The sequence below is a fragment of the Arachis hypogaea genome, chromosome 19, assembly GCF_003086295.3.
Source record: "Arachis hypogaea cultivar Tifrunner chromosome 19, arahy.Tifrunner.gnm2.J5K5, whole genome shotgun sequence".
Lineage (NCBI taxonomy): Eukaryota > Viridiplantae > Streptophyta > Magnoliopsida > Fabales > Fabaceae > Arachis > Arachis hypogaea.
In genome coordinates, this window is record NC_092054.1 from 15,585,081 (window position 1) to 15,597,324 (window position 12,244).

Below are 12,244 nucleotides of genomic sequence, written 5' to 3' on the forward strand. Positions count from 1 at the left end.
GTGCGTGTTTTTCGCTCGTTTCGCACGTGTGTGTATTTTTCGCTCGTTTCGCACGCGTGTGGGTGTCTTTTTTCATTTGTGTTTTTCGCTCGTTTCGCACGGGGTGTGTGGGTTTTTTTTTGTGTTTTTCGCCGTTTTGCGTTTTTTTGCGTTTTTTGCTCGTTTCTCACGTGTGTTTTTTTATTTATTTTTATCTTTTTCGCTCGTTTCGCACATGTGTGTGTGTTTTTCGCTCGTTTCGCACGTGTATGTATGTGTTTGTTTTTTATTTTTTGTGTTTTTCGCTCGTTTCGCACATGTGTGTTTTTATCGTTTCGCATGTATGTGCTTTTTTTTTTGTTTTTTGCTCGTTTCGCACGTATGTGTGTTTTTCGCTCGTTTAGCACGTGTGTCTTTCGCTCGTTTCGCACGTGTGTGTTTTTCGTTTTTTTCGCACGTGTGTGTGTTTATCGCCCATTTCGCATGAATGTATGTTTTTCTCTCATTTCGCACGTGTGTGGGGATTTTTTTTTTGTGTTTTAAGATTGTTTCTCACGCGTATGTGTGTGTGTTTTGTGTGTTTTTCGCTCGTTTCACATGTGTGTGTGTTTTTTGCTCGTTTCTCACGTGTGTGTATGTGTGTGTTTTTTTTATTTTTTGTTTTTTGCTCGTTCTGCACGTATGTGTGTTTTTCGATCATTTAGTACGTGTGTGTTTTTCGCTCGTTTCGCACGTGTGTGTTTTTTTGCACAATTTGTATGTGTACATTTTTCGCTAGTTTCGCATGTATGTGAGTTTTTCGCTCGTTTTCCCCGTGTGTGTGGTTTTTTCGTATTTTTCGCTTGTTTCTCACGTGTATGTGTGTGTGTTTGTGTTTTTTTGCTGGTTTCTTACGTGTGTTTTTTCCGGCCGTTTTGCATGTGTATGTGTGTCTGTGCGTTTTTTTGTGTTTATCGCTCATTTTGTATGTGTGCGTATTTTTCGCTCGTTTTGCACTTATGTGTGTTTGTCGCTCATTTCGCACGTGTGTGTGTAATTTTTTTGTTTTTCGCTCGTTTCGCACGTGTGTTTTTTGGTGTTTTTGGTTGGTTTCGCACGTACGCGTGTTTTTCGCTCGTTTCGTACGTGTGTGTATTTTTCGCTGGTTTCTCATGTGTGTTTTTTATTTTTGTGTTTTTCGCTCGATTTGCGTGTGTGTGTTTTTTGCTCGTTTCGCATGTGTGTGAGTGTTTTTATTTGTGTTTTTCGCTCATTTCGTACGTGTGTGTTTTTTGCGTGTTTTTCACTCGTTTCGCACGTGTGTGTTTCTGTTGTGTTGTGTTTTTTGCTAGTTTACCACGTGTGTGTTTTTCGCTCATTTCACACGTGTGTATGTGTGTGTTTTTCGCTCGTTTCATACGTGTGTGTGTTTTTTGTGTTTTTTAGTCGTTTTGCACGTGTGTGTGTATTTTTTTGTGTTTTTTACTCGTTTTGCAAGTGTGAGTGTTTTTCGCTCGTTTCGCACATGTGTGTTTTTTTATTTATTTTTTTAATGTTTTTCACTCGATTCGCATGTGTCTATGTTTTTTTTTGTATTTTGGGCTCGTTTTGCGCGTATGTGATATTGCTTGTTTCGCACGTGTGTGTTTTTTTTATTTTTTTATGTTTTTCACTCGATTCGCACGTGTCTGTGTTTTCTTTTGTATTTTTGGCTCATTTTGCACGTGTGTGTGTTTTTCACTTGTTTCGCACGTGTGTGTTTTTTTTATTTTATTATTTTTTTTATATTTTTCGCTAGTTTCGCACATATGCGTGTTTTTCACTCATTTGGCACGTGTGTGTGTGTTTTTCACTCGTTCCGCATATGCGGGTGTTTTTTATCGTTTCGCACATGTGTTTTATATTTTTTTTGTGTTTTTCGCTTGTTTCGCACGTGTGCGTGTTTTTTAATCGTTTCACACGGGCATGTGTTTTTTTTTGTATTTTTCACTCGTTTTACACGTGTGTGTTTTCTTTTATTCTTTTATTGTATTTTTTCGCTCGTTTCGCACATGTCCGTATTTTTCGCTTGTTTTGCACGTGTGTGTTTTTATTTGTGTTTTTCACTCGTTTCGCACGTGTGCGTATTTTTCGCTCGTTTCGCACGTGTGTGCATGTGTTTTTTTATTCTTTCATTTTTTGTTTTTTGCTCGTTTGGCACATTTCCGTATTTTTCGCTCATTTCGCACATGTGTGTTTTTTTCCTCGTTTTGCATGTATGTGTTTTTATTTGTGTTTTTCCTTCTTTTCGCACGTGTGTGTTTTTCGCTCGTTTCACATGTGTGTGTATGTTTTTTTGTGTTTTTCGCTCGTTTTGCACATGCATGCATATTTTTTTTGTGTATTTCGCTCGTTTCAGACTTGTTTGTTTTTCACTCATTTCACACGTGTGTGTTTTTCTTTGTGCTTTTTCGCTCTTTTCAAACGTGTTCGTGTTTTTCGCTCGTTTCTCACGTGTGTGTTTGGTTTTTTATTTATTTTTTGTGTTTTTCACTCGTTTTGCACGTGTCAGTGTTTGTCGCTCGTTTCGCACGTGTGTGTTTTTTATTTTTTATTATATTTTTTGCTCGTTCCGCACGTGTGTGTTTTTCGCTCGTATCGCACATGTGGTGGTTTTTTTGTGCTTTTTGTTGGATTCGCACGTGTGCGTGTTTTTTTCTCGTTTCGCACGTGTGTGTTTTTCACTCGTTTCGCACGTGTACGTGTTTTTCGCTCGTTTCGCACGTGTACGTGTTTTTCGCTCGTTTCGCATGTGTGCGTATTTTCGCTCGTTTCGCACGCCTGTGTGTGGTTTTTTCTTTTTTTGCTCGTTTCGCACGTGCGCGTATTTTTTGCTCGTTTTGTTCGCGCGTATTTTTGCTGGTTTTGCACGCGTGTGTGTGTTTATTTGTCTTTTTCGCTCTTTTCGCACGTGTGCATGTTTTTCGCTCGTTTCGCACGTGCGTGTGTGTGTTTTTCTTTGTGTTTTCGCTCTTTTCGCATGTGTGCATATTTTTCGCTCTTTTCGCACGTGTGTGTTTATTTGTGTTTTTTACTCGTTTTATACGTGTTAGTGTTTTTCGCTCATTTCGTACGTGTGTATTTTTTATTTATTTTTTTTGGTTTTCACTTGTTTCGCACGTGTGTGTTTTTTCTGTAGTTTTCGCTCGTTTTGCATGTGTGTGTTTTTCGCTTGTGTCGCACCTATGAGTGTTTTTCTTTATTTAATTATTTTTTGTATGTTTTGCTTGTTTCGCACGTATGCGTGTTTTTCGCTCATATGGCACGTTTGCCTGTTTTTCGCTCGTTTCGCACAATTGGGTGTTTTTATCGTTTTGAACGTGTTTTTTTTGTTTTTCTTTGTGCTTTTTCGCTTGTTTCTCACGTGTGGGTGTGTTTTTCTTTCTGTTTTTTCCTCTTTTTGCACATCTTCGTGTTTTCACTCGTTTTGCACGTGTATTTTTTGCTCGTTCCGCAAGTGTTGTGTTTCTTTTGTTTTTTCGCTCAGTACGCATGTGTCGGTGTTTTTCACACGTGTGTGTTTTTTTATTTATTTTTTTATGTTTTTCGCTCGTTTCGCACGTGTGTGTTTTTTTCTAGTTTTCGCTCGTTTCTCGTGCGTGTGTTTTTTTATTTCCTTTTTTTGTGTTTTTCGCTCGTTTCGCACATATACTTATTTCGCACGTGTGTTTTTCGCTCGTTACCTCGTTTCGCACGTACGTGTTTTTTTCGCTCGTTTCGCACGTGTGTTTTTTGCTCGTTCGTACGTGTGTGTGTTTTTTTATTTTTTTATGTTTTTCGCTCATTTCGCACGTGCGTGTCTCTTTTTGTATTTTTTGCTCGTTTCGCACGTGTGCATGTTTTTTGCTCATATCGCACGTTTGTGTGTTTTTTGCTCGTTTCTCACATGTCGGTGTTTTTTTATTTTCTTTTGTATTTTTCGCTGGATTCGCACGTGTGTGTGATGTTCTTTGGGCTTTTTCGTTTGTTTCGCACGTGTTCGTGTTTTTTGCTCATTTCACACGTGTGTTTTTCGCCGTTTCGCGTTTTGTTGCATTTTTTGCTCGTTTCTCACGTGTGTTTTTTATTTATTTTTGTTATCTTTTTCGCTCGTTTCGCACATGTGTGTGTGTTTTTCGCTCGTTTCGCACGTGTGTATGTGTCTGTATTTTATTTTTTGTGTTTTTCGCTCGTTTCGCACATTTGTTTTTTTTATCGTTTCGCATGTATGTGCTTTTTTTTTTCTTTTCGCTGGTTTAGCATACGTGTGGGTGTTTTTTAATTTTTTTTGTTTTTTGCTCGTTTCGCACGTATGTGTGTTTTTCGCTCGTTTCGCACGTATGTGTGATTTTTGTTCATTTAGCACGTGTGTCTTTCGCTCGTTTCGCATGTGTGTGTTTTTCGCTCATTTCGCACATGTGCGTGTTAATCGCTCGTTTCACATGAATGTATGTTTTTCTCTCGTTTCGCACATGTGTGTGGATTTTTTTTGTGTTTTAAGATCGTTTCTCACGCGTATGTGTGTGTGTTTTGTGTGTTTTTCGCTCGTTTCACATGTGTGTGTGTTTTTCGCTCGTTTCTCACGTGTGTGTGTTTTTTTTTGTTTTTTGCTCGTTCTGCACGTATGCGTGTTTTTCGCTCATTTAGTACATGTGTGTTTTTCGCTCGTTTCGCACGTGTGTTTTTTTGTGTGTTTTTTGCACAATTTGTATGTGTACGTTTTTTCGCTCATTTCGCATGTATGTGAGTTTTTCGCTCGTTTTCCACGTGTGTGTGGTTTTTTGTATTTTTCGCTTGTTTCTCACGTGTATGTGTGTGTTTGTGTTTTTTTTTTGTGTTTTTTCGCTGGTTTCTCTCGTGTGTTTTTTTTCGGTCATTTTGCACGTGTATGTGTGTGTGTGTGTTTTTTTGTGTTTATCGCTCGTTTCGCACGTGTGTATATTTTTCTCTCATTTTGCACTTATGTGTGTTTGTCGCTTATTTCGCACGTGTGTGTGTGTGTAATTTTTTTGTTTTTCGCTCGTTTCGCACGTGTGTTTTTTGGTGTTTTTGGCTGGTTTTGCACGTACGCGTGTTTTTCGCTCGTTTCGTACGTGTGTGTTTTTTTTGCTGGTTTCTCATGTGTATTTTTTATTTTTTGTGTTTTTTGCTCGTTTTGCATGTGTGTGTTTTTTGCTCGTTTCGCATGTGTGTGAGTGTTTTTATTTGTGTTTTTCGCTCATTTCGCATGTGTGTTTTTTTGCGTGTTTTTCACTCGTTTCACACATGTGTGTTTCTGTTGTGTTGTGTTTTTCGCTAGTTTACCATGTGTGTGTTTTTCGCTCATTTCGCACGTGTGTATGTGTGTGTTTTTTTTTTTGTGTTTTTCGCTCATTTCGCACGTGTGTGTGGTTTTTGTGTTTTTTAGTCATTTTGCACGTGTGTGTGTGTGTGTATTTTTTGTGTTTTTTACTCGTTTTGCAAGTATGAGTGTTTTTCGCTCGCTTCGCACGTGTGTGTTTTTTTATTTATTTTTTTATGTTTTTCACTTGATTCGCACGTGTCTGTGTTTTTTTGTATTTTTGGCTCGTTTTGCACGTGTGGGTGTTTTCACTTGTTTCGCACGTGTGTGTTTTTTTAATTTTATTATTTTTTTATATTTTTCGCTAGTTTCGCACATATGCGTGTTTTTCACTCATTTGGCACGTGTGTGTGTTTTTCGCTCGTTTCGCATATGCGGGTGTTTTTTATCGTTTCGCACATGTGTTTTTTATTTTTTTTTTTGTTTTTCACTTGTTTCGCACGTGTGCGTGTTTTTCAATCGTTTCACACGGGTGTGTGTTTTTTTTGTGTTTTTCACTCGTTTTGCACGTGTGTGTTCTGTTTTATTCTTTTATTGTATTTTTTTCGCTCCTTTTGCACATGCCCGTATCTTTCGCTTGTTTTGCACGTGTGTATTTTTATTTGTCTTTTTCACTCGTTTCGCACGTGTGCGTATTTTTTGCTCGTTTCGCACGTGTGTGTGTGTTTTTTTATTCTTTCATTCTTTGTTTTTTGCTCGTTTGGCACATTCCCGTATTTTTTGCTCATTTTGCACATGTGTGTTTTTTTCCTCGTTTCGCATTTATGTGTTTTTATTTCTGTTTTTCCTTCTTTTCGCATGTGTGTGTGTTTTTCGTTCGTTTCGCACGTGTGTGTATGTTTTTTTGTGTTTTTCGATCATTTCGCACATGCCTGCATATTTTTTTTGTGTGTTTCGCTCGTTTCAAACATGTTTGTTTTTCACTCGTTTCGCACGTGTGTGTGTTTTTCTTTGTGCTTTTTTGCTCTTTTCAAATGTGTTCGTGTTTTTCGCTCGTTTCTCACGTGTGTGTTTGGTTTTTTATTTATTTTTTGTGTTTTTCGCACGTGTATGTTTTTTTTTATTTTTCGCTCATTTCGCACGTGTGTGTGATTTTTTATATTTTATTTTTTGTGTTTTTCGCTTGTTTCGCACGTGTGGATTTGTGTGTGTGTATTTTTTTGTGCTTTTTGCTCGTTTCGCACGTGTGCGTGTTTTTCGCTCGTTTCGCACGTTTGTGTGTTTGTCGCTCGTTTCGCACGTATGTGTTCTTTTATTTTTTATTTTTTTATTTTTTTGTCTTTTTCACTCGTTTCGCACGTGTGCGAGTTTTTCGCTCGTTTCGCACGTGTCTGTGTTTTTTGCTCTTTTCGCACGTGTGTGTATTTTTCGCTCATTTTTTATGCGTGTGTATTTTTCGCTCATTTCGCATGTGTGTATTTTTTTTGTGTTTTCTACTCGTTTTGCACGTGTGTTTTTTATTTTTTTTATGTTTTTTGTTCCTTTTGCACGTGTGTATTTTTTTGTATTTTTCGCTCGTTTTGCACGTGTGTGTTTTTCGCTTGTTTTGTATGTGTGTTTTTTTTGCTTTTATTATTATTTTTTGTGTTTTTCGCTTGTTTCGCACATATGTAGGTTTTTCGCTCATTTTGCACACGCGAGAAAAGATCGAAAAACACAAAGAATAACACACAGGGACATGGGTGCGAAACGAGCGAAAAACAAAAAAATTACACACACAAGTGCGAAACAAGCAACAAACACACATAAGTGCAAAACGAGCGAAAAATACGCACATGTGCGAAAGGAGCGAAAAACACAAAAAAACACACACATACACGTGCAAAACGAGCGAAGAAATACATGTGTGAAACTAGCGAAAAAACACAAAAAACACAAACACACACATACACGTGAGAAACAAGCGAAAAACACAAAAAAACCACACACACGTACAAAACGAGCGAAAAACTCGCATACATGTGAAACGATCAAAAACACGCACACGTGCAAAATGTGCGAAAAACACACAAAAAACACACACGTGCAAAATGAGCGAAAAACACACACATGTGCTAAATGAGCGAAAAACACGCATACGTGCAAAACGAGAGAAATACAAAAAAATTAAAATAAACACACACACTCTTGCGAAACGAGCAAAAAACACAAAAAACCACACACACGTGCAAAACGAGCAAAAAACTCACATACGTGCGAAACGAGCGAAAAATACACACACGTGCGAAAAACACGCGCATGTGTGAAACCAGCGATAAACAAAAAAATAAAAAAAACACACGTGCGAAACGATAAAAAACACACACATGTGTGAAACAAGCGAAAAACACAAAAAAGAATAAAAAACACACACATACACACACTTGCGAAACAAGCGAAAAACACATACACGAGCGAAACGAGTGAAAAACTAAAAAAAAACACACACGTGTGAAACGAGAAAAAAATACAAAAAAATAAATAAAAAAACAAACACACAAGCGTGAAACAAGCGAAAAACATGCACACGGCGAAATGAGCGAAGAACACAAAAAAATGCTCACACACGTGCGAAACAAGCGAAAAACACAAACGTGCGAAACAAACGAAAAACACAAAAATGATAAACACACACATAAGCGTGGAAAATGAGCGAAAAACACACACGTGTAAAACGATCGAAAAACACACACGTGCGAAACGATCAAAAAACACACACACGAGCTAAATGAGCGAAAAACACGCATACGTGCAAAACGTGTGAAAAACAAAAAAATTAAAACACACACACACGTGCGAAACGGGTGAAAAATACCCACATGCAAAACGAGCGAATAACACACACGTGTGAAACTAACGAAAAAGAAAAAAACACACACACACATATACACGTGGGAAACGAGCGAGAAACGCAAAAAAAACCACACACACGTGCGAAACGAGCGAAAAACAAACATTCATGCGAAACGAGCGAAAAATACGCACACGTGTGAAATGGGCGAAGCACACACGCGTGCAAAACGAGCGAAAGATACACACGTGCTAAATGAGCGAAAAACACGCATACGTGCGAAATGAGCGAAAAATGCGAACGGGCGAAATGAGTGAAAAACAAAAAAATGCACACGTGCGAAACAAGCGAAAAACACACACGTGAGAAATGAGCGAAAAACAACAAAAAAACCACACACCCCCGTGTGAAACGAGCGAAAAACACAAAATGAAAAAAGACACCCACACGTTTGCGAAACGAGCGAAAAACACGCACACGTGCGAAATGAGCGAAAAACACGCATACGTGCAAAACGTGTGAAAAACAAAAAAAATTAAAACACACACACAGACACGTGCGAAACGGGTGAAAAATACCCACATGCGAAACGAGCGAATAGCACACACGTGTCAAACTAGCGAAAAAGAAAAAAAAACACACATACACGTGGGAAACAAGCGAAAAACGAAAAAAAACCACACACACGTGCGAAACGAGCGAAAAATAAACATTCATGCAAAACGAGCGAAAAACACGCACATGTGTGAAATGGGCGAAACACACACACGTGCGAAACGAGCGAAAGATAGACACGTGCTAAATGAGAAAAAACACGCATACGTGCGAAACGAGTGAAAAATGCGAACGGGCGAAATGAGTGAAAAACAAAAAAACGCACACGTGCGAAACGTGCGAAAAACACACACGTGAGAAATGAGCGAAAAACAACAAAAAAACCACACACCCCCGTGTGAAACGAGCGAAAAACACAAAATGAAAAAAGACACCCACACGTGTGCGAAACGAGCGAAAAACACGCACACGTGCGAAATGAGCGAAAAACACGCATACGTGCAAAACGTGTGAAAAACAAAAAAAAATTAAAACACACACACAGACACGTGCAAAACGGGTGAAAAATACCCACATGCGAAACGAGCGAATAGCACACACGTGTCAAACTAGCGAAAAAGAAAAAAAACACACACATACACGTGGGAAATGAGCGAAAAACGAAAAAAAACCACACACACGTGCGAAACGAGCGAAAAATAAACATTCATGCAAAACGAGCGAAAAACACGCACATGTGTGAAATAGGCGAAACACACACACGTGCGAAACGAGCGAAAGATAGACACGTGCTAAATGAGCAAAAAACACGCATACGTGCGAAACGAGCGAAAAATGCGAACGGGCGAAATGAGTGAAAAACAAAAAAACGCACATGTGTGAAACGAGCGAAAAATACACACGTGAGAAACGAGCGAAAAACACAAAAAAAACCACATACCCCGTGTGAAACGAGCGAAAAACACTAAAATGAAAAAAGACACCCACACATGTGCGAAACGAGCGAAAAACATGCACACGTGCGAAATGAGCGAAAAACACGAACATGAACGAAACCAGCGATAAACAAAAAAATAAAAAAAGCACACACGTGCGAAACGATAAAAAACACACATGTGCGAAAAGAGCGAAAAACATGCACACGTGCGAAACGAGCGAAAAACACCCACACATGCGAAAACAAGTTGAAAACACGCACACGTGCGAAAACGAGCAGAAAACACGCACACGTGCGAAAACGAGCGAAAAACATGAACACGTGCGAAATGAGTGAAAAACACGCATACGTGCGAAATGAGCGGAAAACACAAAATATATAAAAAAAACACACACGAGAGAACGAGCGAAAAATACACACTTGTGCGAAAACGGGCCAAAAATAGAAAAAACACATGTGCAAAACGTGTGAAATATGCGAAAACACGCATACGTGCGAAACGAGGGAAAAATACAAAAAAATAAAAAATAAAAAAACACACACGAGAAACAAGCGAAAAATACACACACGTGCGAAACGAGCAAAAAATAGAAAAAAAATCACACACTTGCGAAACGAGCGAAAAACATATAGAAAATAAATAAAAAACGCACACGTGCGAAACGAGCGAAAAACACTAAACATGCGAAACGAGTGAAAAAAACAAAGGAAACACACACGTGCAGAATGAGCGGAAAAAACACACGTGCAAAAAGAGAAAAAAAATACAAAGAAAAACACACACCCACACGTGCGAAATGAGCGAAAAACACACACACTTACGAAACGAGCGAAAAACACAAAAAAAATAAAAAAACACACGTGCGAAACGATAAAAACACCCACATGTGCGAAACAAGCGAAAAACATACAAACGTGTGATATGAGCGAAAAAACGCATACGTGCGAAACAAGCGAAAAACATACAAACGTGTGATATGAGCGAAAAAACGCATACACACAGGTGCGAAACAAGCGAAAAACACACACACATGCAAACGAGCAAAAAATACAAAAAAAAAAGACACACACGTGCGAAATGAGCGAAAAACATAAAAATATAAATATAAAAACACATACGTACGAAAAGAGCGAAAAACACACATATGGGCGAAACGAGCAAAAAACCCAAAAAAAATAAAACATAAAAAAACACAAACAAGAAACGAGCGAAAAATACACACACGTGCGAAACGAGCAAAAACACATATGTGGGTGTGTGTTTTTTTATTTGTGATTATTTTATTTTATTTTTTATTTTTTTGTGTTTGTCGCTCGTTTCGCACGTGTGTGTTTTTCGCTCGTTTCGCACGTGTACCTGTTTTTTGCTCGCTTCTCACGTGTGTATTTTTCGCTCGTTTCGCACGTGTGTGTTTTTCGCACGTGTGTGTGGGTGTGTTTATTTTTTTTTTTTGTTCATTTCGCACCTGTGTGTGTGTGTGTGTGTTTTTTTCCCTCATTTCACGCATGTGCATGTTTTTCACTCATTTCACACGTGTGTGTTTGTTTTTCGCTCATTTCGCACATGCGTGTGCTTTTTGCTCGTTTCGCACGTGTGTGTGTTTTTCGCTCATTTCACACGTGTATGGGTTTTTTTTTGCTTCTTCGCACATGTGCGTGTTTTTCGCTCGGTTAGCACGTCTGCATGTTTTTCGCTCATTTCGCACGTGTGTTTTTTGCTCGTTTCGCACGTGTGCGTGTTTTTTTTCTCGTTTCGCTCGTTTGTGTGTGTATTTTTTTGTTTTTTGCTCGTTTTGCACATATGTGTGTTTTTTGCAAGGTTTTGAAAACCGGACCGGTCATCAAACCGTTCTAGTTACTGGTTCATTGGTTCACTAGTCTAACCGGTCTAACCAGTGGTTCAACCGGAAAAACCATTTTAGAATAAAATAATAAATAAATTATAAATAAACACCCTAAAATATCTTCCAAATTTAAAACACTACACAAAAAATTATCAACCAAATTCATATGATCTTATCAAAATACAAACTCAAAAATTAAATAGTAAAAAAAATATCTAAATATTAAATTTTGACTTTGAGGGTTAACAGGATCACTTAACACCTCAGAGAATAAGCAAGCATAACATATCACCAACTACCTATACACTTTGACTCTCCTTCCACTACCATCATCATCATTTATCAATTTATTTATATATGGCATTGGCAAGTAGCTATCCTACTCATTCAACAACAACCAGCATTTGATTTGATTTCCATTTTTAGCATTCAGCAACAACCATTACAAAACAGCAGCATAACAACAACAGTGCCATAACAAAACAGCAGCATAACAACAATAGCAGCTTAACAAGTCATTAATCACAAATTCCAAATTCAAAACTAGAATCCAACATCACATTGCTTGGTTTGATATCTCTGTGAACAACACATTGTTCCCATTCTGTGAACAACACATTGTTCCCATTCTGTGAACAACACTTGATATCTTCTTAACAGCAACAACCAAATCTAGATCAGCAAAGTAGCCTCTATACACTGCTCCAAATCCACCTTGGCCTAACTTCCTGTTTGGGGAAAAATCATTGATAGCAAAGACAATCTCTTCATAAGAGAATCTTCTTAGTCCTGCTCCTCTTTCAAAATCATCAATAATAGAG